Consider the following 27621-nt stretch of genomic DNA (forward strand, 5'->3'; position numbering starts at 1 on the left):
TTCTCTTGGGGTGTGTGGACGCACACAATTATGTACCAGCCCAGGAAAAAAAAACAACACATATCACTCATTTGTGTTGATTCAGACCCCTGTCTATCTCTCACTCTGCCTCTCAGCAGGTTTGTTTAGAAAAAATACTGCTGGGAACATGAAAAATGAAAGCTACCATTGCTCCCTCTCTCTCTCTCTCTCTCTCTCTCGCACACACACACACACACACACACTTAAATTGACAAGGCCGTGGTAGTGCAGCGCAGAAGAGGTTAAGCAAACACTGTCCACGTCAGTCAAGGATAGCACACACTCACAGACAGACACACAGAGCAGTCTCTGACGCAGGCATTTCACATCCACCTGGCAAATATAAACGGCTGGTTATACTGTATCAACTACCATGAGCCTCAAATTCTCTGCTTATTTTATGCTATGATAACTGCGACGCTTGTGAAACAACTTGTATTTGTAACTTATTTTAAGACTCAAAAGGAGCATGATATATTCTTAAAATACTTTCCTCCTCACAGGCACAGCAGCCTGAAATTAAAAACTGAAATCAGTTTTGCAAGAGCAGTGAGTCCTGCTGATATTTTGGAACCTATTATTAAGCATTACAAACTAATGTAGTAACTCTCGCTACTTGTTGCCAGAACCTCATTCCTTTTATAGGAAAGTAAAAATGTCACAAATGTTGCCCTATTTGGTGAAAGATGTCTATCAGGATCAAGTGCCATGCAAGCCACTCTACTGTTTGTGCACGAAAAACAAACTGGTGGTAGCATAGACTACATATTAGTTTATAGATTGTATTACCACAGCGTGGCTGCTAGCTGCCTTAAATGTTAGGTGTTACTTTATTATAGTGTCAATAGGTAAGGACACCTTGTCTCTCCATTGTGTCAAAGTCAGCTGATTTATGTTTGCCTAACCTGTGCTTATCTTTCCAATTACACTGTCATATACGAGAGAAGAGAAGAGAAGAGAAGAGAAGAGAAGAGAAGAGAAGAGAAGAGAAGAGAAGAGAAGAGAAGAGAAGAGAGGAAGAGAGGAAGAGAAGAAGAAGAAGAAGAAGACATCTGCTTTTACAGTTAACAGTAAGGACACAGAGACACCTTACTAATTGTACAGACATATCTCTGACATGCGACCGAACCTTCCAGATCTTTTCCAGGGGTAACAATAAAGTTTAAAGTTCAAACCCCCACTGTTTTCTAAAGACGGTACTCGGCGGGACCCTAGCCCTGTTATTATCTTCATAAACATAATCATAGGGCAGGTATCCTGACTGACGCCACAAGCTATGTGCCCCTCACTTAAACATCTCCCGAGCACTTCTCTGACACACCACAAAAAGACCATTAATGTCTTGAGCATTTCAACAGGGAAAAATGTGCGGGCCTTGCATAAGAAACAAGCAGATGAACAAACATTTAAGCACACTTGTGTACAGAGATGGGAGCAGGCACAAGGGATTTGTGGAAAAACACAAAACACAAATGCACACATACCTTTTGGCTTTCCAAGAGCTCGAATACTCGTGACAGGTCTAATTTCTGGACCCAGGGAATTACTAATTAACTTAAGCTTTTGGCTCTCTATTTAATTAGAGAGGTCTCCAAATGAACTTTAGACCAAAGCCATTTGCTTTTTAAACAAACCCCCTTTTTCTGACAGCTGTTGTGAGTTTGCCCTCTTCTCACAAAAACCACAAGGAAAGCACAGTTGTTATTTATGCCATCATAGGCTCTTTTTCTGGTTACCGTGGGAGGGAAGAAAGAGAATGGGGGGAGGAGAGGGAGAAAAAAAATGAGCAATGGAGTTGAAAAGTGTACATTTTAATTGGATTTCACTACAAACAAACATCTGTCAGATGTAATTAGCGTGGTTTTAGATTAGCACCGCAATATTCCTTTATCAAATAAACACCATGTCACGCAAATCCAGGGCCAGCCCGCTGAGAGGGAACTGAGATGAAATGGACCCATTACCTTACTGTTCGCTGTAGGAAATAACCGCTATTAGATAGAAGTGACACAATAGCATATTGAAATCTAACATGTAACATAAAAAGACTTCTCACTGTACTTACTGTTAAATTATCAACATGAAATGAAACTCTTGCTCTCCGTCTTTCTCTTCTTTTTTTTTCTCTGTACATATGTGTGTGTGTGTGAGTGTTGCATTGCCCTTAATGTGACAACCAGGGGACCGTGGAGGTCAATGACAAGGCAGCTGAAGACCAGAGTCAGCAATATCTCTCTCTTTTTTCTTTTTTTTTTTTTGTTCTTGCTCAAACACACACACACACACACACATGCACGCACAGATTACGCTTGCTGCAAAAGCAAAGCCACATTTAAACAGACACGCTACATATCTTATTTTTTTTAATTATACATAGGAAATCTCTGCCTTTACTTTAACAATATAAAAAGAGTTACTCTGACAAGCCAAAGAGAACGCAGGACCATCCATCACCACGTTATGACACTTGTTTGGGTATTGTGTTAAGGAAGAGGTACATTCTTCAGCCATACTTTGCTTTTTTAACAATTCCTCCAAAGCCTTCCTATATCTGCTCATCTAAGCTGGGATGAAACACGGCAAAACTCCCCTCTTTATTTAGTCTAGGGGCAGAGAGCTGATACATCAGTGAAACCGCTGACAAAACCGGCCCCGTTAATACCTACAATTTCATATACAAGAACATTCCTACGCCTGCTCTGCTCTTCTTCTTTACTGTCACAGGAAAAAAAGGAGTCTTATTTTTTTTTCCTTCTTTTTAAAAGCAAATAATTAAAGATTATTCCACGGCTGGTGCCAGGCCATAAAAAAAAAAAAAAAAAAAAGAGAGGCAAGGTTTGAGAGGGATAGTGTTGGCTGGAGTCTCCTCAGGGGAGTTGTGGAGACACATGCTTGCTTGCCTGTATTAGATCAGACTGAGACACACACACACTACACTGAAAAAGGAAAGATCCTTGTATTTTTGTAATACTGTTCATATATCCCTGTAGTTACAAAATGAGCCAGAACTATGATCATATTTAGTGTGGCTGTATGGGTTATTATTTTGGCACCTGCTTAAGTGATATTTGTATTTTCACCAGAGGCATACCTTACTATAACACTATCTTGCAAGTACACCTACAGCGCAAATCGCATTTTCAGGAACTAAAGAAAATCATGATTTCTTTTTAAATTGTATATAAGTTCTCATGTAACTAGGTCAGTTTTTATAATGATAATAATAATAATAATAATGAGAATAATAATAATAGAATAATTGAGAAGGTCTTCATGCAGCTAGGGATAAATTCTTTGGTAAATTTGTCTCATCTCTCATTACACTGTTTGTTTAAGCCCACAAGTCATGCATAATTAATTAGCCACTTATTCCCTGACGAGCCCTGCCAATGGCCTTGATATCCATTGCCTTCAGGGATACCGCATGCCAATCATGTTATATATGGAGCCACACATGCACATGCAGTAACATGCAGACGGCGACACACGTACAAATAATCCACATGAACTGCAGAGAAAGTAAAGGTGATTTGATGCAGATATCCTGATGGAAAAAAAAAATCGTATCATTGTTTATTCTAATTTTCGCTTCTCTTTATCACCTTTTCTATCTTTTTAAATTTCCACCAATATACAGTACCCACCGTCGCCTTACTTCTCCATTTTTTTCCTTAAGGTCTAATGTGCCTGTGTCATGTGACTGGGCTCTCTGCCTCTTCAATCCCCGCCTTTGTCTTTGGCCAACGAGGAAGAGAATGTATCATTTGTCATGAGACGTCTTGTGCTATTGTGGTGTATCTTCTCTCAAACCTGGAGAAACTTAGTCATTCATCAAGTTTTTCTCCCCCCTCTTAACTCAAAGCTTGTCTTCAACTTCAGTGTGGATGAGGTAGTTGTGCATATTTTTTTTTGTTTGTTTTTAGGTTTGCCAGCTTTTGCAACTATGAAAGTACTTCTGAGAGCGATCGATAAAATGTGGCATATAACCTTTTGTACTGTGCATTATTTTGTTGATAAGTACAACAGAGACAAACCTTTCTAAAATAAAAGCCTGCCGAATGCTTTGTTGAAAATGTAAGATGAGGACTTCTAGGCACTCAAATGGACCTGAAGGGCTGAGCAAGTGTCCTTCACAGTGACTGCATCAAGGAGCATAGAGGACAAGCAATGTCATAGTCTGAAAGGTAACCGCAGCTTCAAGTTTACACCGATGGACAGAAACAAAATGACTGAAATGTACAGCAAGAAAGCAAAAGTTTCTTGTTGCATTCTGATCGCCCAGTCACTGTTTGTGATTAACTCTCCTCCCTACCTGACATGCCATGCCTGTCAACAGGAAAAAAAAAACAAAAAAACAAAAAGAAAAACATCAAGAGATGCAAATGAAAGACGTGACAGAAACCAACAGCGAACATGAGACAGAAACACCAACAGAGAAACACAGAGAACGAAAATCAGTGAGATAATATGAGATAAAGAGAGAGGCCTCATTTTTTCACCAGTCCATTTTGTTTGACCTAAACCTGAGAATCTCAGCCACCCCCAGGGCCCACAGGACCTCAGATCAAACAGACAGAGTCCTCGAACACACGGCCCCGATTGTTCTTTCCCCACCCTACGAAATCCCCCCACTTCCACTTTGAAATGAAAAGAATAAACATATTATTCTAAATGAAATACCCAGACCCATGTTTTTCCATGGCTAATATCCTGTACGAGATGGCTGATGCAAAATAGGCAGGAGAGCCTGAGAACGGGATGGAGCACAGAGGGAAGAGAAAAATCCCCCTCTTTCTATTTTCCCTTAAGAGACTGATGAAGGCCTGGCGAGATGAGAGAGAGAGAGAGAGAGAGAGAGACAGACACAGAGACATGAGAGAGAGAGAGAGAGACATATGAGAGAGAGTGAGAGAAAGAGAGAGAGAGAGGGTAACGCAATCCTGACTGGCGCAGGACCAACAGCAACAAAAACATTTAGATAACCGCGCTCAATAATGAACGATTTCAATGAGGACAAAAATTACATTTCCTACAGATAACATGCCCCCTTCCCATAACAGAGCCAAAAGAGCCTCGGAACCACGTCATGCTCAACAGTGGTGCACTGGAGTATTATGTTAGGGGAAGGTTGTAGTAACTATATTAGTATCCTTTTACCCCGCCAGAGACAGTACTTTACTGGTTGTGAGAAGATAGAGTTAGCAGAGCAAAGAGAGACAGAGAGAAATATAGACCCTGTATGACAACTCGACTAGCTTCACTGGAAAAGCAACAAATCACTCTTCAACTGACTCGGCTTGAGCTATAACACTACCGGCGGCGTGGCTCAAACGATTACCGATCTGCAATACACACTACAAGGGCCACTCAAAATAACAGTCCACGTACACATAACCGAGGATCGCTGCAGCGCACTTGATCCTCACAGGTGGCGCGGGTCACAGCAAGAACGCCATCCCCACCTTTCCCATCCGCTAAGCACTCACTTCCTTTCATGCCAAAGTCTGTCAAGTTGCTTGAGAGGGGAAGAGGCAAGAAAAGAGGAGATATAGCGTGGAAAGGAGGCAGAGAAAGAGAGAGGGAGTCTTTGTCCTCCTCCACTCAGCTCCAGCACATTTCCTCCTCGGGTCTGGCCGGCATTAGCATATGAAAGGCGAGGGAAGGCGTGCAAAAGGTCAAAGAAAGAGGATCCTGTCCAATGAGAGACAACAAAAACAGGCCACACCGGCCTTTGTGGCGTTCATGTTCTCCACCACCCTACCTCACACCCCTCCCTCGACCCGGGATCATTTCCATACGCCAGATGCAATAGCAATGATGACGGTTGATCATAAATTACTCACAAAGTCGAGTCGGGTCATATGGAAGTCACGGTGGCAATTTTAAGCTGCGTCACCACCCTTGTGTCCTCCCCCTCCTGCCGCCAGTGCTCACATACACACACACAGACGCACATGGCATTCACATAAAACACACCTGCCTCGCAATTCCATAGTTCCCTCTACCCACACGATATCCGACCAAATCCTCAGCAAACATCTCAATAAAGGAAAATGTAAGAACAGTGTAGTTTGATTTGATCCATAAAAGCCGCTCCCTTCCTTCCATGTAAATGCTACCTGAGCCACATCCATCCACTACATAATTGCACACTCCAGTGCTTTAGGGATGCAGTTTAGTATATACATGGAGGCTTAGGAAGCCTGGAGTTTACCAGTCTCCACAGTTACTCTATTATCATACATATTGCCTCACATGACAGCTTCCATCTGCTGGCATCCGAACAAACAGCCAAAAACACCAACCTGGTGTTTCCGGGGTCCTCTCCAGCAAACACAGTCCTCTACCGGCAACAGCGGCCAGAGACAGAGGGACTGGAGGGGAGAGAGGGAGGGAGAGAGAGAAGAGGGGTAGAGCATTTCATCTCTCTTTCATCTCTGTCACCCAGTCAAGCGTTCAATGCCCCATTCAGCGCCTGCCCAGCATTATGCAAAATAATGCTAATCCCCTTTCCCGTGCTTTCACACTTGTATAAACCGCCGTTCCTGCCTCTGAAAAGCAATTATATCAGTTTACGTTCCTGTCAAAAAACAGGATTAGCATGCAAGTACTAGTAGCACCAACTAGGCCCAATCTCTATCCACCTTTGGCTAGCGGGAAGCACAGAACATTAAATGTTTGTCCACCCTCCCCTCTAAAAAAAGAAAAGTCCTGCTGCTCGGTTGGGGGTAGCTATAAAGATGTGTTGTAATTAGATATTTGGATGGAATGAAAAGACGGGCTGAAAGTTTCAAAGGCAGAACTCCTTGTCCCTGTTATTTAGGCTCAATCTTTTCTTTACCAGAATCTCCGTCTTGTACAATAATCAAAAACAAATTCAGCTATGTTACTACACAGTCTCACAGTCGCGGTCTCACTTCACAGACGGCAGTGTGTTATACATGTGACACACGCAGACTGACACACACACACACGACGCACAACTGAACTGTTGTAGTCCCCTCCGACACAATGCCGCCACATGCGCACAACCTTGCCAATGCACGAGTGCACATGCAAACACACAGCAGACAAGGAAAGATGGCAGAGTATTTTTGAATATGCAAATGCTCGTACAAGCGGAACGTGTGTAAATAGGAGTCATTGTGAGCTGGTTTAATCTGGACAGTCGGGCCTCTCTTACTCTAACCCTCTCATGTTTTGGGGAGGGGGGGGGGGGGGGGGCAGGGGTGTTAGGAGGATGCACACCCATCCTGACTGACAACAGATCAGGGGACATTAGTCAGCAAAATTAGCCACGTCGTCATGGCGACTAATGAAATTTGGCAAAGCGGCCAGCCAAAGATTTAAATGAGCTAGCTGGTTATGTGTTAGCACGGGGGGCTGGCTGGCTGCTGGCTGGTTGCCTTACACACACCCATTATTCTTTTTTCTGCCGTGGTGGTACAATGGAGTCACTTGTATCCTGGCCGATACCCACCGGCGGTACAAGCTCTCCGCCTGACAATTTGCATATGTTAATATAATTAAGTGCTAATTACACTAAAACTCGCATATTCACAAGCACCCTCCCCGGGAGCTACGGAGTGGCTTGATCTCGTTCCAAGTCTTTAACCCTCCTCCGCCTTTCGCACAGTGTGTGTGATAGAGAGAAAGTGTGTGTGTGCGTGTGTGTGTGTGTGTGTGTTAGCGGTGGTGCCCCAGGGCTGACACAGGAAGCCCCCCCTCTTTGAGACAGAATGCTGAGCTGCTGCAGACTTCTTAGCTTCTCCCCTACAGGCCTCCCTAACACTACTACTGCAGACCTTCACCCTTCACACACACACACACACACACACACTACAAAACCAAGAGACTGTCACACCTCGATATCCCTAAAATATTCAGTTGTTAGATAGCTTTTTGCATCAAAAACAACATGCTTCAATCAGTTGCATAATACATGTTGCATAAAACTCCATCCATGAAAAACCTTAAGGAGAAGTGTGAAAGAGAGAGCCTGAAAATGATAACTTGGGCCCGCCAGAGTAGGAGACGACTGAAGCTAAATATATGTCTTTAGATGCTCCAGCACGGAAACCTTTAAAATATAAAGAATGTATTTTTACTTTGTAAATTCAGCCACCCCTCATTCATGTGAGGAAAATGCTGGATACGTTCGATATTGAGGCTACTCGAGGCTGATGACCAGAAATGATAGCAGTTATGTGAGCCATAGATAAGAGACGAAAAATCTACATGATTCCCCCCAGTGGATGGATGTGAGAGTGTGTGTAGGCCTGCCGTTTTGATAATGGAGGACAGGCGGTTGTGCTTTTCACATCGTAATGGCCGTGAATCAGGGAGGAAGCCAAGCGGTCGTGCTACAATTAGAGCTCTTTTGTGCCTCTTCCTCTGTCTCTTTCTCCCTCTCTTTTCTTGTTTTCACTCGCTGACACTCTCCCTATCAAGGGTATGTTAAAATAGTCTACTCTCCTCTGCTGCAAAGGCTGAATGAGGGGGGAAAAATTGGGGGCTGAGTGTGGGAGGAAATTCACACTGTGCTGCTGCTGCTGCTGGTCACGCACGTACACACGCATGCACACACGCACCAGATGGTACAGGAAGGAGGATTAAATAAACACACACGCACAGACACACACCTATTGGCAGACAGACGCCTCAGTGTGCACCGTCCCTTAATGAATGTCTATGGGGAGTCAAAGGGTCCAAGCTCATTTAGTTGACTCTCAATGAGATGCAGCATTATGACTATGGTAATACGCTCCTCCTTTCCCCCAATAATCATACACAGGTCATTGTGTCAGAGTGATTCATTTCTATCACACACATACGCCAGATGTTATTACGCAGGAGAGTAAATCTCTCCAATGGATGTTGATGGCCTTGTATGCAAAAAAGGCAAAGTAGTGGAGGAGAAAGAGAAGAAGAAAAAAATATATTGTTATAGCAGTCCGCCTTGTAGTAAGCCATACTGTTCGCTCAACCATGACGGCTGGTAATGCAGGTTTGGATGTTGCTGTGTGTGTGTGTGTGTGTGTGTGTGTGTGTGTCTTTGGGGGGGGCTCCCCTTTAATACCTGCTACTCGGATTACCACAGCGTCTTAAGTATTCAACCGGACTCATATTTTCCCTTTCTGCCTTTTTAGCCAAATTGGGTGTCTTTACACTGTAAAGCAGCGATATAGCCCTCCTTACTAAGGGCCTATGGGGATCCACGAAGAAGAACATTAAAATGCAGCGATAGCCTTGTTGCAAAGCTCCTCTCTTTTTCTTTCTCTCTCTCTCTCTCTCCCTCTCTTTCTGCAGCAAAGGCTTCTAAATCATCCAGCCTCCTCTATTAGACGGGAGACTTATTGAGGTAGAAACCATAAAAAATGAAGAAGGGAAATTTAATCCCTGAAATATTGATTTGCACATTAATATCAGATAGGCAGAGGGCAATCTAGCCGGGTGGAAATGACACATTGTCGACCCCTAGGAGAGGCCCGAGCCAATCTTCTAGCTGCATGTGTCTTGGGCCCAGGAGTTATAGGACAGACTCAGCCCCTGTCTCCCTCTCTCTCCCATCCTCTCCTCCTCCCAGTACCCTCTCTCATCCCTCTCGCCCCCCCCCCACCCACCCACCCACCACCATCCGCACCCTTAATGAAGGCTGCAATGCTGAAAATGCATTAGCTTTTAATAATCAAGAAGCATTTTCAAGCCAACAGCTATTGTCCTCCCAGGGCTGTCTGCCCATCTCTCACACTATATGTTTTTTTTATCCCTCCCCTCCACTGCTACGGGTAAAATGAACGTTGCAAGCTGCTTAACTAACATGCAGAGATATACACACTCAGCCTTTGATAGTGCTAAGACTTCCCGCAAAGAAAAACAAAAACAAGGGGCCTGGGCTTTTGCAAACATAAACCTCAAAAATTCCCTCATTTGCAAGACAAGAAAAATAACATAGAGATTCTATTACTATAGAGTGAGACAATACCATCATTAACTGATGAAATTCACTGCAATTAGACGGGATCATCTTGTCTTATAATTTCACTTCTTGGAATTTTTTTTTCCTATTAGGCCTAAGCTGTATTTTTGTAATGAAATGTAGGATTTTATGCAGATGCAATTAAATCGTCACACTAGACAGAAGATCCATCCTGCCCAAAAAAACAAGTGTTCATAGTTTATCAATCTATAAAATTGATCTGATTAAAGTTACTATTTAACTGATGGAAAACGTGAGTGTCTTTCTATAATTTTGTTTCTAAATGTAAAAATCAGCCTATAATTGGCTAATTATTATTATCATTATAATGATAATGATGATAATAATAATATTAATACATTCTGATTATTAAATCACTAATAACGATCCTAATTTGCCTTTAATGATTAAACAAAGAAACTCCGTATTTTGATTTAAAAAGTGGGCTTACATTCTGTGTATAAAACCTGTACGCATTCAATAATCCAAACAATTTTAAAAGTATTATACAATTGGAAAAAAAATATTAAAAAGCCTCCATTTTCGGAGATAAATACGTGCTGAAATCCATATTAAAAAGCCAGAAAAGCCGGGTATAAATAGAGACAGTCCTGTAAAAAGCTCGCCTTTACTCTACTGGCGCACCGTTCATTTGGAGCGTACAGGCTACAGGCTCTCCACGCACACACACTCCGTTACATACCCGGGTTGGAGAGTGACTGGCCCCTTGGCCCTGATGTTTTGTTTTTTTTTTTCCTCCCGTGCGATCGATGTCCCCCCTGTCACTGTCGCGTCCCAATCCGAGCCAAGTCTATCTACCTACCTCAAAAAAAAAAAAAAAAACAAAACAGCCATGAGGGCGCAAAAATACCTGAGAGTGCCTACCTCTGCGCTCTGCCTCCTCTAAATTAATACAAAACAAGAGTAAACGACGACTTAAACAAGGTGTTACAACCCGCATCTCCGGGAAATAAGAGAATGACAATTTATATGAGGAGAGGAATTATGAACTCACGGACGCGGATGGGAATCGAGGGTGGAAATGGAATTTATAGGCAAAGGATGGAAGGCGGTTTTTTTTTTTTTTTTTTTTTGAAAAAGTGTTAATATCAATGAATATCATCAGAGTGTGTGTCTTTCAGACAGTCTTATCTTTCAAACACCGGTGTTTAAGAAAAACAGGGGACCCGGGAGTTGGCTGGCTCTAAAGGGACTCGCCGTGCTATCAGTAGCCCAACGATCGGTCTCCCTCCTGGGCGACGTAGCCACCCACGCCTCGATAAAGTGGGACTACTTTTTAAGCGCAGCAGGTAAAGATGTATACACCGTGATCAGCAAAATGCACCTTGCTTCTGTAATGATCCTTTTATAAAGGTGTTATTTCGCCTATTTTAAACACATACACTTAGTCAAACGAAGAGGGATCGTGTCGGGAGACTGATCGTGTCACTTCGGCCGTGAATGCCTGGAAGGTGCACGAAACCCGATGTGTTCAAAAACTAGCTTTGAGCGCTGCGGTGCATCCGAAATATGCGTTCAAATGCGATATCTGATGGTTGGGGACTGAAATCATCTGTCGGGAAGTGGGGAGGAAAACATCAAGTCGGACCCCTCGACAAGAAACAAGCTCAAAGCGGACATGTCCGAGGGATCGGACTCCTGGAAAGGCAACACCATATCCGCACTACAAAGCCACAAAAGGGGGAAACGCTTGTCTCGTCTCGTTATACCTAACGTGGAGTATTCAGTGTATCTATCCACCACAAGGTCTCAATAACACTCATATAAACTTTGAAAAAGGCAGGTCTGGACGTGATATCCTCCTGTAATACCACGGACACATGCGTAAGAACGCCTCCGACCCTGTCAGTCGCTTGTTTTATTGTAGCCAAAGCGCCGGAGTTGCACTAACATCACGATATCCGCCTTTATTCTGGACTAAAAACACCCAGCACCTGTTATCCAAACAGCCCCGATGTCAAAGATCCACCAGCTAGATAGATAATCGATACCCGACCCCTAAATTTAACACACACACCCCAAACTACTCAATAAAAGTTAAAGGGAGAGGTGGAAAGGAAAAAAAACTTACTTTCTTCCCCCTCCAAAGCCGTCACCTCCGCTTCTCTCTTTGCTCTTGGGTTTATAAAACAGTCACATCCAGCGGCTTGCGAAATTGGACAATCAAAACGTGGAAAAACAGGGAAAATTACAATAATCCTCCAACTTTATATTGGGAAAAGGGGGTAAAATCACAAATGTCAAGCGTTTTGAGAGCTATCCCTTATTTTGGTTCCGGTGGCGGTGAAACGACGTGTCGACGGGCTGCCTCGCAGTTTCTCTTGTGGACGGGGGTCGGGAAACGGAGGAAAGGAAATGAAAATCCGATATGTCTTTATTCTGCTAATTATTATCGTTTTAGCCCTGTTTAAAAAAATGGCTGATTAAGTTGAGTGCGCATGTCTTTGTGTGTCTATTTCCCGATATGCACTCTGGGAATGGGTAGAGAGACAGAGAGAGAGAGAGAGCGAATGAGAGAGAGAGAGAGAGAGAGAGAGAGAGGGAGAGAGAGAGAGGGAGAGAGAGAGAGAGAGAGAGGGAGGGAGCAAAAGAGAGACGGAGAGGGAGGGAGAGAGGAGAGAAGTGTAATTAGTGAGTTGATCAACAGTCTCCACATTGCAAATGACGCGCACACGGAGCCCTGGCGGCCGCATAGGTCTATGCGCGCAGAAAAATCCTTTTGTATGGTTTCTCTCTAAGGGCCAAATCACATGTAGAACAATGGACAACCGCTTCCTGCACACCAAACAGGCTGGACTAAGAAGTACTTAGAAGTACTTAGAAGTCATTTTTGTCTATGAAAACAAGTTTTGCAAATGAATATTTCTGTACTGAAGCGGAGAGTGCTGCAACACATCTGATTTAACAAATATAAAATGACTATTTTGTTTTTCCTCTGATGCTTATTTGTGTATTTTTACAGTTTGATTTTATTGATTATGACACTACAGGTGAATTACTAATTCTAAGATGCGCAGAATGAAAGAGTCTGTGCGGATTCCAAGAAATGTTAGAATATATAAAAAAAATACTTGTGTGAGTTTCTACAAGCTTTGGAACAATTTATGAAAATGAATGAAAGATTTGATCTTTGTGAATAACGCTTTTTTTTTATCAATAATGTGCACGAGGAAGCAAAAGAAGAGGGAAAAAAAACACCTGAGAGAGAGAGAGAGTCGAACCAACAAAACCGCCTTGTGTCGCGCATAAAGACGGGCCTGCACATTGAACAGATTTTATATGTAACATAATTTCAGTACAAAGGCACAAAACGCATTCACACACATGTGAGTAATTTACGCTTCACATGGATGTGCAGTTTTGTCTTTTTTATATCGTAGCCTATAATAATATACTGTTTTTTTTCCTGGAAGTGAGGAGATTGTATCTGAGCTGTTGCATATATGGTACTTATAAACATCCAAGCTTAAAAATCAAAGCCACAATGCATCACAGTAATCCAGCACATGTTGGAAAGTCATCACTGCCCTTTCGGGACCGCTGAGGCCCCGTGTGGGTTCAATAGAGCCAAACTGCAAAATCCAATACAGGGTCACACATCCCCCTCTCTATTCAAAGCTCCATTCACTGGCGTTTACATTTAGTGTCCTTACAAAGTGCATCGGTCTGTTGGCCCTATATCCTTTCAATGCAAACCGTTTACTGTGTGTTTTTCCCCCGGTTTCTTAATAGTGGCTTTTGGGCAAGAGGAAGACTTTACACAGTCTCAATCGGGGAGAAAATCAAGAGATCTTGTTCGCCTTCATGGAAAAAATCGAAGCTGGGGGTGAATTGAACTGCATGAGCCGGGGCTTGGGATGTGATGATAAGGCTGCTGCTGGCAAGTGAACTACTAGGTCTACTTTGCAGCCACATTGACTGGACTGCACCCATACCAACTGGATCCTTAAGAAGCCAAGAGATCCGAGCCCGACCCGACCCGAGGCTGTTTATTCTGGGTTTAGAGAGGTCTCTGACAAAGGGGGTGGGTGGGTCGAGGTGAGGAACAGAGGCGTCACTTTTCACCCGGATCCAAGGCTCCTGCTGCTGCCGCTACTGCTGCAGCTGCCCCCCTGTCCTCCAGGGGGGTTTTCTAGCCTGTCAGCCTTGGGAGGCGTCGCTCACAGACGGCTTGGAGAGTCGAGTCTACCCGCTGCTGCAGGATGCGCAAAAAGTCCACCGCGGCCGTGCGTCGAGCTTCCCAAAGGAGTGGACCTATTCCTCATTTAAGACTTCATACATCTAAACGGAGGACTATTGTAGCCATAAAACACCGTGATTTTTTTTCCTCTTTTTTTTAAACGAGCATCTCTATTTCCGTGAAAGGATGTATTTCTTTTACACTTTCTAGTGATTAAATTTGTGCGCGTTGTTGACATTTTCAGCGAAGTTGCGTTTGTCATTTTATTTGTTTTCAATAAGAAAAGGAGAAAGTACAAAGCGGATTTAGGGGACTGATATAGGCTACCGCTTATCTTAACCTCCTGCGTTTTGTAAATCCCCCCGGTCTCCACCCTCCCTCTCTCCCTGCAGACGATGCTCTTTCTCCGGAGGACCGCTTTACAATAGACGGCGTTAACTAATATTTCGGCCCATTTCCATATCAGCAGCATCCTCAATTAATTATAGATTTTTATCTGTAAACTCTCGCTCCGGTGTCTCTGTGTGTGTGCGTGCTTATGTGTGTGTGTCGGTGTGTGCGCGCGAGTGTGCGTGTATTTCTGTGTACTAGAGCAAATAAATTACTAAGAAATTTCTTCGTGGCATCACCAGAAACATAGACCAGGATGACTGAAATTAAACTCTTTCAATTGTGGTGTAATTATAAAACACTAAAGGTATTGTGTTTGTTTTATTTTCTAATGCTTCTATTGACAAACGAAAGGTTAGACTGAACTCTCGTGGTGATCTTATCGTAGATCAATAACTTTGAATCTCCGAAGATATAAGCTTGAGACACTGGAAGATGCCATGGGATGAGACCATTGTTGGTCCATCAATATATTCTCTGCTGACAAATTGAAAACCTGGATTGATGTTTCGCTTGATTTTTTATTTGTAGAGAATTTTTTTTTAAAATAATGTTTTTCTTTTCTCATTTCTGCATCCTGATGTTTAATCCAAACGGTCACCTGGTCAGTGTTTTCTGGATGTGCACACAGACTTCCACCTTGTTTGTCCTATGCGTCGGCGCCCTCATGGGGTTGCATGGCTGACCCCTCAGCCTCACCAGGACACACACAAAAACACGCAAAAGCCCACAGCTCTGACCCGCAGCCTGCCACAGTGACCCACTGGCCAACTCTCGCCCAGCAAACACACGCACAAACAAGCGTTATAAAGGCCCACATAACAGACAATAACAAGTTAAGTGTAACTCTTTCAAATCATGACACAAATACGAGGTTTAGCAACTATTTGCACAATTATTAAAATGCACTTAAAAATCCCTCTTTAAAAATATATGCAATAATTCAAACTGTATTTTAACCACGATAAAGACAAAATGTGACAGAGAGACGCTCTAAATGTGAAGTCACTCGCAAGTTGTCACCTGAGTTAAATTAAGGTGCAGAGTTGCAAATCAATTAATTGCAAATAAATCAAACAGACAGAATTACTTCTGCGATTTCAGCTAAAATAACGTCTGAGAAAAATGTTTCTTCAACTTGTTTGCTGACCAAACACTCCACAGAGAAGAAGTAAAAAGCATTTTACTCCTTAGAAATAAAAAGAGGGAAAACGTTGGAAAAGCAGTGAAACAAAATGAAGTTTTTGACCATATATGCTCAACATAAACTCTGTCGACGTCCTCAGACTTAGCCCTAAAGCCATCCAACAACGCTCCATAAATATGCAATCGTTATAAAAACTTCAAATTTACCTCCTCTTACCTCTTTTAAATCCCCCAAAAGCATAAAGCATAGTAAGCCATTGAAAGAGAAGATAAATAAAAATGTAGACTCTTGGTACCTTTGGTATAAAGCATTCCGTTTTTCTTCTTTTCTGTCTTTCTCTTGCTCAGTAGCGATCCGATAATAGCATATGGAAAGTGTTTTCAAAATGCCCAGATTTGGCACATTGTCATTGAAAAGAGAGGAGCGCAGTGATGCGGTGCTACAACAGGGGAAATGAGTTGCGGATTGGACGCAGCCCGCCTCGGTGCGGACTTATCCCACTTTAATTTAATATTCCGCAATCACACACACTAGTGATGGCATATAGGCTAATTCAAGGAGAAATTCAGAGGGAAGGAAATGCTTTTGTGTGTGTGTTTTTTTACACCACTTTATTTGATTAAGGAGAGAGGCAGCACAATATTGTGTATTATCTTTTTCACCCTGTTTCCCTTTTTCTCTGACTTCCCCCCACTCCCGAGTCAGATTTTATATTTTTTTATACATGAAACAATGGATATTTATTTGTTTGCATTTAGATCATTTATTTAAAAATCAACAACTCTGACTTCTCTGCGCATCGGTGTCACACTGGAATCATCCCTAACATAAAATCGAGACCCATAAACGCTTGTTTGTAAAACACTGAACCCAAAATCAATGTATTGGGACATTTCAATCGATTATATAAACGAAAATCCATACGCAACATGAGACCGGTATCAGCCCACTCTCCCGCTCCCTTTTAAAGAGAGAGAGACGGAGGGAGGGAGAGAGGGAGAGAGAGAGAGAGAGAGAGGGAGAGAGAGAGAGAGAGAGAGAGAGGGGAAAAAAGCAGAGAAGAGAAAAAAGGGAGAGCTTGTAGTGCCTGGGCTAAAAACAAAGACTGTCAATGCAGCCCTTTGCTTCAGTCATTTGGTTCAGGGCTTCTCCAATATTTTCAAGTCAAGTAGTCTACCCCCAAATGGACACACCTCACGCCAAGGGTCCCCATTTATTTAATTGGATTTTGTCCCTTAGACTCCCAATATACATTTTCTGTTGTTATTGATTGAGAATTACATTGTAAACATGCTGTAAGTGTGGCGCTAATGGTGATACAAGTGAAACCTTTGTACGGACACATGTTCTCTAATTGGAATAATTTCATGTTAATGAAATCACAGTGAAATTAAATAATTCCTCATTCCGCCTGGGGGGACCCCCTGCATGGCCTTGGCGGACCTTTGAGGATTGTTGAACCCCACTTTTGAGAAGCACTGACTTAGATGTCAAAGTGCTTCCAGATGCACAATGATAGTGCGAGTCCTGATGACAACAATTAGACAGAAAAATGCCCTAATCAAACGGGGCCACACGGGATTACGTTGCATTTCAAGGGTCAAGGGGAACCGTTTCAGCACCCAGCCCCCCCCAACCCCCCCACCACGACCCGTCCCCTCCCTCCACCCGTCTGTTTCCACACCAAATATCACATTTCAGCATCACAAGCAACAATCAAGCACTTCAGGCACTACAATCAGGTATGCAAATCCACGGGAAGGCACGGACACGATAGCCGCTGCGCACTGTCAGATGAGCTATTGCATAAACTGTGCATTAATATGCAACATGATATGAGAGGGGCAAGAATCGGGGGGAATGGGGACAGGCGGAGGGGTAAAATAAGGAGGTGCCAATCATGTAAAATTTACATGGGACCACAGCTGTTAGGGCTCTCGAGGAGGGGAATAGGTGGGGTGGAATTGGAGGGGGGGGGGGGGGGGGGGGGGGGGGGGGAGTGGGGGGGACGTGAGATTAGGAGACAGGGGAAGGAGGAAGGGGTGGAGGTACAGGGGTGGTGGGTCCGTGCAGCCGCCGGTGCCACTCTGTTTATTTGATAAGCCTCTGACTGTAAAGTCTTTACCTAGATGCAGGCGGGGAAGGGACTGCCGTGATCTTGAAGAGGAACAAGTGTTGTGGCAAGGAATAGGGAGAAGTAGGAGAAGAAGACAGAAACAAGAGAGGGAGAGAAGGAGAAGGGTGACTTGGTAGACGTCGCCGCCCGCATTTCGGGTCGCTCACGAGAGGAAATCAACACTACAAGTGCACGCGCACACACACACACACACAAACATGTGCGTCTCTCTCACACACAGCACCAACACCACTGCTGTTTCCATTCAGTCTCACCTCGCCCTGCTGCCCTCCTCCCACTTGGCCTTTTGGTCCTCCGATCTTTTTCATTGTTGATCCCGCTTTAATAGACACGCGTCCAGTGAGTGTCCTCCATATATGGTCAGGGGGAATAAAAAGCCCCCCAAAACGGCCTTCTCGTGATGCCCCCTAACACACAACACACATATCGGCCTCCAGCCCCGTTCCACGCCAAATACTATTGATTATCACTCAGATCCACATGCACTTATAGACACGTAAAGCTGCCGTAGATGGGAACAATAGCACCTGTATGATCCGCGTGAAAGAAAGGGAAATAAATTGATAGCTGCCAAAATGATGATCGAAATAACTTCAATTACTCTCAATTAGTAATTTACCTACAATTTGCATATTTAAATATTGAGAATTACTGAAGGAATAAGTAACAAATAAATCAATATACTAGGCTACATTAATAAAACTTCTATAATAATATATTTTGAAAATAAATGCATTGCATCAAATATAATAATAATAGTAATAATAATAATAGTAATAATAATAATAATAACAATAATAATAATAATAATAATTGACTGTACACGCTGTTGTAAAGCATTAGAATAAAATGTAAGTGAAATCAGAGCAATAAAAATTTAATTTGAAACATATCAGTACGCCTGTTATTTAATGGCGAAAGTAAGACTGCTATATGTTGTCACATGGCTTATTAGAGTGCTTTCTTCATGACAACCCAGGAGCTTGAACATGTCAATTTAGTGGTCCGAGAGGTCCTTTTAGATCTCCAGGAGCCCCCTCTCCCTCTCTCTGGGGGACTGTCACCCCTCCACCTTCCCACCCCATCATCCATTCATCCATGCCCCCACCCCTCCCAGCCCACCCCCCCATCTCTCCTCTCCTCTGACACTCAGTGGGCCATCCCAACACGGCAAATAACCCGGTCAGTACCGAGAAGTCAGTTCTATGGTAACAGATTGACATCTCGACATCCAGGGGAAAAACGTCAGGAGCATCTCATATCCAGTGCTGGGCTCAAAAAGTAACATGTTACCCATGACTTTAAAGTAATATTACTGTGGTGTACTTACATTACTCTTATATTTTGTTCATGACATCGCTGCTGTTAAATTATCTTTCTTTAGATTCGCGTTTTTCCCACAAAAATATGAATATTTTAATAATTTCAATTTATTCCGATCCCTATGATTAACAAATGCTGACCTAAAATTGGACATTTTAAATAATTAATTCCAAATGTATGTGTAAAGTGGTGTGATTAAAAAAAATAATTAATTTTTTTTTTTAAATAAAGGTCTTCTTGTTTTAATTAGTAATTGTCATATTTTGACAAATCAGACGTTGTATTTGTGTGGGAGCACGTTATAAAGCAAAGAGTTACCACCCAACGCTGTCAGCTGTGAGCTTGTACAGTCAGTCAGTCTCCTGCCTGGACGCCATCATCTATCAAGCCAACCAAGTCAACCGGAGGCGCAATGGCCAATGCGCAAATGCGCACGGATTAGCGGATGCGGCTCAGACAAATTGGCAACGCTTGAAGCGAAAGAGAGAATAAAGAAAGACAGAGAGAGAGAGGCGTCATTTTTTCAGGTGTGCAGTGACCCTGAAAGATGCTTGTTGGCTTCATCACTGCGTTAGAGGAGTCCTTATGAGGGCTCTTCACCCTCCTTTCCGAGTGACCATCATTAAACCGGATGCCCTGGGTTCAAGCAGTCATTTCGGCAAGCATCTACCGTGCCGAAGTGTCATTGAGCAAAACGCTCAATCCCTCCCAACTCCAGACGCCTGTTTTATGAGTGAGTCTGACCTCTGACCTTCTTGTGTTGGGGGGGGAAAGACAGGGGATTTTCCCTATCGAGATCAATGAGATTTAACATGAGAATTTATTATTACAGTAAAAAATACAGCTGATTCCAATATGTATTTTAAAAGCCTGTCAAACTTCAGTTTATTCATAAAATGATTTAATCTTTTCTGCTCTTAAATATTAAAAATACATTAATCAATCTGGAATTTTCAACATAAACAGCTCATTAAGTTTTGTAAAAAAATATGTATATATTTGTACAAATTGTATGATTAAAAATTAAACAACAAGGTGAATATGTTCCACAACCTCATTATACATGCAAATTTTATAACTGTAAATTCAGTTCAATCATACAACCATGATAAATAGATAGATTTTTAAAGAGCAAGAGAGAAATTACTTTGTATTTTAATGCAAAGTCAATATTGTTTTTATGGAATAAACACCATAACTTATTCACAATCAAACAAGCAAGTAAACTGTGGATAAAAGAGAAATGGTACAAGCAACCCCTCAGCACACATATACACACACACACACACACGCACACACACACACATACACAGACACACACAAACACAAACTCTGTTATGTTTTCAATTTGGGTTGAAATGTAGACATTTTCCCTTGGTTGCATAACTGCCATCCGTATCGCCCCTCCCTTCAATTAAATGCTATTTCTCCCAAACAAAATGTCAGAATCATTCCACACAGGGTAGTTCAACAGTGATTTGTTCTGAAAGCTATGTGTCTTTCTCTGAGATGGTGTGTGCATTTGTGTTTGTGTGTGTGTATGTGTGCGCGTGTGTTTCTGTTTGTGTGTCCTGACCTCAATTCTAACTGGGTTCACAAAGGGACGGAAAAAAGGTGCCTAAAAATACATTTAATTCACAATCAGCCCAGCTGAGCTGAGAATGACAAATCCTTTTACAACGCCCCACAGTGAGATGTGAGATTATGAAATATAAACATACACACACACACACACATGCATGCATGAAGTCGTGCAAACTACACACGTGCATGGGCCACACAAAAGAGAAGGTATAAAACAATCAGCTGTGGAAATTCCAAAATGAATCATGCTGCAAAATTACAGTGTGTGTTTTAAAATATATATCTATATTTTTAAAGACATGACAGGCCTGAAAACCAGAAATACCAGACAAGTAGATAAATATTGAGAAAATAATTTAGTGGAAGCTAAAATATTCTTTCCAGTTTGTTCTGATGAATTTGCAGTTTTTGTGCTCCACCAAGGTAATTACAAATCCTTAATTTTAAAGAACTAAATTAATAACACAGATTAAATATTTAAGCATACAGTATGTAATTACAGTATCTTTGTAGAAGTGTAGCAGCTCAACTGTAAATAAAATCAAAATACCACAATCTTGTTTCATAATGGAAAAAAACTGTATAAAGGGAATATTTTTCCTTTTCATGTGACCACTTGACAAGCAATAAAACTGCTGGGCTGCAGTCGTTCATCTTTTCCATATATATGCCAGCAGACGGACACCCCGCTCAAGTCCACTGGCTCAGAGAGATTCCAAGATGGCCGTGCACCTGTCATGGAGGTGGATTGTCATGATTATGTATGGAGATCACCTCAAGGCCTCTGTAAGCTATGAAGAGCATGCACACCTTGAGTTGCTGGTTCAACACCGGTCAAAAGCACATCGTTTTAAAACCGCTGACTGCTCCTTAGAAAGAAAGGATAAACCCTGGCAGTATCTCCTTTCTCTCACTCTCTCTCTCTCTCTCATGCTTCCTTTCTCTTTCTCTCCATTGCCCTCTCTCTCTCTCTCTCTCTCTCTCTCTCTGTCTCTTCTTCTCTCTCTCTCGCCCCCTCTCTCACATCAGAAGCGCTGAAATGCACCCCAGGGCCAAATCGCACAGAACAACCCCTCTGAGCCAGAGAAAAAAGCTGGAATCCGTTTGCCCTGATATTTCACCAGCACCAGCCAGGAGCGAGGGGGAGAGGGAAAGACACAGAGAGGGAGAGAGAGAGAGGGGGAAAGAGACTGGGGCAGAGAAAAGGGATAGATGGGAAAACGACAGACCAGGGCTGCATTTATTGGGGGTGTGAGTACCGCGCTGTAGGCTGTGGGATGGTCGGGAGAGTGCAAGGTGTTGTTGTTAGGTGTGGTTGGGTTTACTGAAAGGGAAGAGCATGCATAGATAGGATGGTGGAGGAAAAAAAAAAAGAGAGAGATGGAAGGATTGGTCATGCGCAAGGTAAGAGAGAGGCTTTGTTTGATTGTATGTGGGGGGAGTGGGGGTGAGGTGGGGATGAGGGGATGGAGGGAGGGGGCTGAAGCTGTCGTCTGTGGGGTTATTATTATTGCAGGCAATCTTTGTGTGTGTGTGTGTGTGTGTGTGTGTGTGTGTGTATGTCTAAGAGAGAGAAGGAGAGATGAGGAGATATGAGATTCAGCTGCGGGGTCATTATTTTTTTCTGACGCATGTCATGAGGCTAAAAGAAGGTTTGAAGTCATACACACTCCTGTCATCACTGATTATGCAGGCTCATTTGCATATTTAACAAGAATTCGTGACACAGGTACCTGCTGAAACATTGACTAGTGTGTTTTAGCCACATATTGATCTATTGATTGGAGTGTGAGGACTGTACTCAAATACAGTATGTGACATCCGGTGCACAAGTATACACACACACGCAAACACAAGTTGACCCGGCTGATTAACATCTCTCCCACTATCTCAATAATAATAACTGTAAGAACAGACTACCTTAACAGTGTAGAAATAACTGATAAGAGAAAAAAGGGCAGAAAATAAAAAAAGGATACAGGGGTTTAAATGAAAGCGAGGCTAGAGGAGCAGAGACTGCGAGACGAGCGTTTTTTGCCATTTCACCCAGTTTAATAGGAGGACAGTTAATGGGCCTTTTTTATCGGGCACAGGCATCAATCAAGAGGTGTCAGGCGGCTGCTGAATCTGGGCTGTGGTCCTCTTCACAGATGACTGATTAGCAAGCCAAAATCACCAGATCCATCTTCCGACGGTCACTTTTATTACAGTCATTTTTAAAGTGACAGCAACCTGCCTTGTCTCACAACACTGGCCACTGCATATATATTCTCATCTTCTCTCCCCCTCTCTCTTCCCCTCTGTGCATCTGTCTTCCTCTCTTGTTCTGTCGCCGGGTATTTGGTCAGTCACTCTCCTGTTGTTTCTCCCCCCACCCTTCTCCCTTTCTTTCTCCTTCTTTTAACTACTTTTATCTGACTTTCTCTCCGTCTCTCTCCAAACCCCCACCACCACCACCACCACTACCACAACCACCTCCTCACCCCCTGTTGGTGCTACACTTATTCTCTCACTCTGCTGGGCAGGTTGAGGGGAAGCAGGGTCAGGGAGGTGTGGAGAGAGACAGGGAAAAGAGGGAAGAGAGGAGAGAAAATAAGACCCCCTCCTCTTCCATTGTCTGAAGGGTGTGTTCTGAATCCCTATATCGGCCAGTCTCCAGAGATGGCGAGAAATTCGTTTTTGCACAGTTCTCCTGCTGTCTCACATTGGAGGAGGAATTCTCCATTCCCGAGCAGAAGATGAATGTAAATGAAACAGTTTCAGCGTGCAGTGTGTTGGTCACAGCTGCATTTACATGGCTGCGCTCTGCAGACGGCATTTTAAGAAACAGAAAAGGGTGACATTAAAGTTGGAGGCCAGGGAGTGTTAAAATGTGTTTTTTGGGGCCAGGATGTAATAATATGTTGATGGGAAAAGGGTGTCAGGAGACTGTCTCGGGGTAGAATTTTGTTTGGAGCTTGTCACTCAGATTTCTTATCCTTTCCTGCTTCAGTTTACTTACAGGCTGCGTTCAAAATAAATCACTGCATCAAATAATCATCGTGCAATCATTCAAAATGGCAGCTGAGCTATGTTTACCCAACGGTTTGCATACGTGTGTGTGTGTGTGTGTGTGTGTGTGTGTGTGTGTGTGTGTGTGTGTGCGTGCGTGAGTGTGTATGAGGCCAGGCTCTAAAGAGCACTCCTGTGTCTTGGCAGGAGATATGCTAATCGCAACTGACATCAATCTGAAAAACATCAGCCGAAGTAACATGTGTCTAAGATTACATTTACAACCTTCTGAGCAAAGAGGGACAGCGTGTGCGCGCACACACACACACACACACACACACAAACACACACAGTGAGGGAAAAGTGGGTCAGGTAAAACAAGCAAACGTATTTCAGAGACAGCCTGCCATTTGCGATGTCCTCAAAAAACAACTGATTGAACAGCTTGTCGAAACATTAAGGCTCAAATTTGAAAGCTTTGGAGTCGTCTTAAACACAGAAGGGATTATTCTATTAAACAAATGTGTTCTTTGTTTTTCACTGCCCGCTTAAATACTGAAAGCTTTTAATATTGAGACACAAAAAAGCTATTAGTCCCTCCTTTGTTCAGACGTTTAAAGTTAAGGTTATGAGTTCCTTCCTTTGTGTTTTTGGAAGGGGTGGGGGGAATACGTCATTCTTTCTCAGGCTGTGATATGCATTAGAAGACAACCTGGGTCACATTTTACAGTGAAGCACCTGAACATCAGAGCGACTCGGGCGGGTGTAAAATATGTGTCCTGCTAAAACCTATTTGGATATGGCCCTTAGATGTGTGTATGTGTGTATATGTGTGTGTGTGTGTGTGTGTGTGTTGAGGGGGGGGCAGATAGACAGAGAGACATGCACACACAGGAAATCATAGTAATGGTGCTAGCAGCTGTGGCTTGCTAAGTGAACACATACGACTGTAGATATACTGGATCGGGCTTTCCTTAAGCTCGGGATCTGATCTGTGTGTGTGTGTGTGTGTGTATGTCTAAGTGTGTGTGTGCAGCAAAGTTTGAATTTGCACTAAAACTCTCTCTCTCACACACACGCACACACACGAAAACATTCAAGACTCAGATTCATTTGACTCAACTGAAAAGCGTCTAAAATTGATGCAACAAACTTTGTCTGTTTGATTGGTGAGCTGTCTTCCTCTCTTTTCCTCTCTCTCTTTCACACACACTTATACACACATTCACTTTCATTCTATCTGGAGGGCAGCGGGGCACTCAGGGGTCTGACAGTGAATTCGTCCCGAACATCCGCCAATAAAAGATCGCTGCAGTATTTTACGCTAGAAACGTTTGATGACAAGCAGTAACTAGCGTGAAATTCCCCCTAGATTAAATGTCCTAGGAGTTGTATTCCCATCCGGCAAAAACACACATCTGTGAGCATGTAAGACTGCACACACACGCGCGCACGCACATATGCACATGCACATGCACACACAAACTGTAAACCTCAGTCAGGGTATACCCCTCAGCAGGGGGAAGGCACAGGAAACAAAGATAAATCCTGAGATGCACACACACAGGGACGTACAGTACACTAACACACAGACATAGTCCCATGCACATACACTGACATGACCACACATATAAACTGTATATATAGTATATAAATACATGCACACGTCGGCATAGAGGAACACTGGCTTACTCACAGGCGTTCAGACTGGAGACACACCGGGGGGCAAATCATAGCAGGAGACTTGTAGTGTGTTTGGCTGATTACCAGTAGAGCAAATAGCAGAGAGAGCATGCTCACATTGCCACCTCCATCCTCCCACATGCACACACACACACCTGTTTCTTTGTTGGTTAGTGTGCTGATTATTATTATAATTGTTGTTATTATAACTTTTGCTTTTTTTTTTTTCTCTTTACTATTCTGCTCTTTTTTGTGTGTGTGTGTCAAGGGCTGGAGAGAGAGAGACAAAGCCGGCCTCACCTGGCACTAAAGATCTCAAGATATGAAATTACTCAGTTAGGCAGGTAACTAAAATCAAGGTTGGAAGTTCTTATGGGTTGCTTGTATAAAATGATTATTGGTGTGGTAGGATACAATATAATCCTTGAACTAAAATCTGACTGATTACACTAAATTTGCTAAATTTAATGGCTTTCTAAAAAAAAAAAAAAAAAAAAAAAAGTTAAACAGCACAATGCTCTGTTTGTCAGGACAGAAGGACAGAAGCAAAGCTGTGACAGAGTCAGAAAAGGCAGGACAGCAAAGTTAGCAACATGCTGTAGTTAACTTCTGTTCCGTTTTCTGGGAAATCTTTCTCTTTCTCAGTGTTGCTGGTACTGCAGAGTGTAGAGAAGAGAGGCAGAGAAGAGGAGGAAGACTCAAATTGGGGCCATGTGAAATGCATAAGCTGTATTTTAAAACAATATAAATATGTAGGGTGAGAAACATATCCGACAACCATACTGTGGACTCTCCCTTCCTCCTCTCTCTTTCTTGTATCTGTCTGAGACTGAATAGATCTTCTGAATCTTTTTATTTCTTCATATTTCTTTACTTTCCCCTGTCCATAATATTCTATTCACTTTAGAATGAATTTATAAACTCACAAAATAGGACTAAAAAAACTGCCTGGCAACCAATCAGATTATTTTAAAATAAAAATCTGAATGCAAAACATATTTCAGTTTTAATCAGTTTTAGATTATTTTGCATCTGGTGCCAACATTTAGTGAATTAAATGCCTGACTTGTTTCTAATATTTTAAATACATTATATATCACATACAGATTGGATAAGTTTTAAAATGTGGAAAAAGAGCATCCATTTCAGCCTAGTCTGGAGCTCAGTCATATCAAGAAACAGTATATACATCACTATATATTCAATAAATGTCCGTTTGAAAATCCAACCACATCGGGCCAATTTCGTAAATACAGTACGTAATGCCACCTGGTTCTTATGCAAGGCTTCCTGCTGTTCTCATGCAGGGAAAGTCAAGGCCGAGTATGAGGAGGTCAGGCAGAGGTAAGCCTAAATAAAGTCTCTAACTGGGCTGCTTTACAAGCCTTAGTTAAAGATATTGATTCAGTCATAAAAAAAGCAACATTCTGCTTAGTGAAGAGAAAGTTGCAGTTTACAGCTTGTATGTTCATATCATCTCCTGGCATGTGTTTCCCTTACCGCAGTTATGTGCCATAATTACATTAGACTTATGACCTTTCAGAAGGGCGGGAAGGGGCAAAAAAAAAAAAAAAAAAAAAAAAAAAAAAAATTCTTGAACATCTTAATTTGATCCGTTTCAAACAAGAGAGGCCGATTTTGGAAGAGGAGGAGGAGGCTGCACACATAACATATTACAAGGGGAGCGGTGCCAGCTAAAAGCGGTGCCCTGTTTTTTATTTTCACTTCATATTCTTCAATGAAAGGTTCCTTTGTTGTCTACTGGCTGATTGACTTTAATGAGAAACATTCCATTGTACCAAACGTTGGTTTTACAAACTGAACTTTGTGTTCCTCTTACTTGTTTTCAAATTAGATTCAAAAAGGGGACACAGCGGTAGAGGCAGGGCCCCGGCCGTTCGGCATCACAACAAACATGACATGCACATGCACACAAGCACGCCCAAGTCATTCATATATACTCGCACACAATGCTTTAATCCTTTATCCTTTACACTCCAAACTGTGTTATCGGCTGTAAAGAGAATTCAAAAAGCATGACTATGACATAGAGGGAGGAAGAGCAATATTTGGAGGAGGAAGGGACAGAAATGGAGGGATGAGAAGACAGGATAAAAGATTTTGTTCTAACTATGCAACAGTATTCAACTTGATACTCTTACGGC

General features: G+C 42.6%; 1 protein-coding gene across 3 annotated transcripts in view; it reads right to left on the minus strand.

Moving 5' to 3' along the window:
- Positions 1 to 27621, minus strand: part of zfhx4 (zinc finger homeobox 4) — a 308534-nt gene that overhangs the window by 70483 nt on the left and 210430 nt on the right. Inside the window, exon 1 of one of the 3 annotated variants that reach the window (XM_044340033.1) lies at positions 16034 to 16119. The exons of 1 other annotated variant lie outside the window; for it this stretch is intronic. The gene's annotated coding sequence lies outside the window, so the exon portion shown is untranslated. Of the gene's footprint in view, positions 1 to 12092; positions 12470 to 16033; positions 16120 to 27621 lie in introns of those variants that run through there. One more of the 3 variants, XM_044340032.1, reaches the window with a different exon arrangement.

Source organism: Thunnus albacares, chromosome 21, assembly GCF_914725855.1.
Source record: "Thunnus albacares chromosome 21, fThuAlb1.1, whole genome shotgun sequence".
Lineage (NCBI taxonomy): Eukaryota > Metazoa > Chordata > Actinopteri > Scombriformes > Scombridae > Thunnus > Thunnus albacares.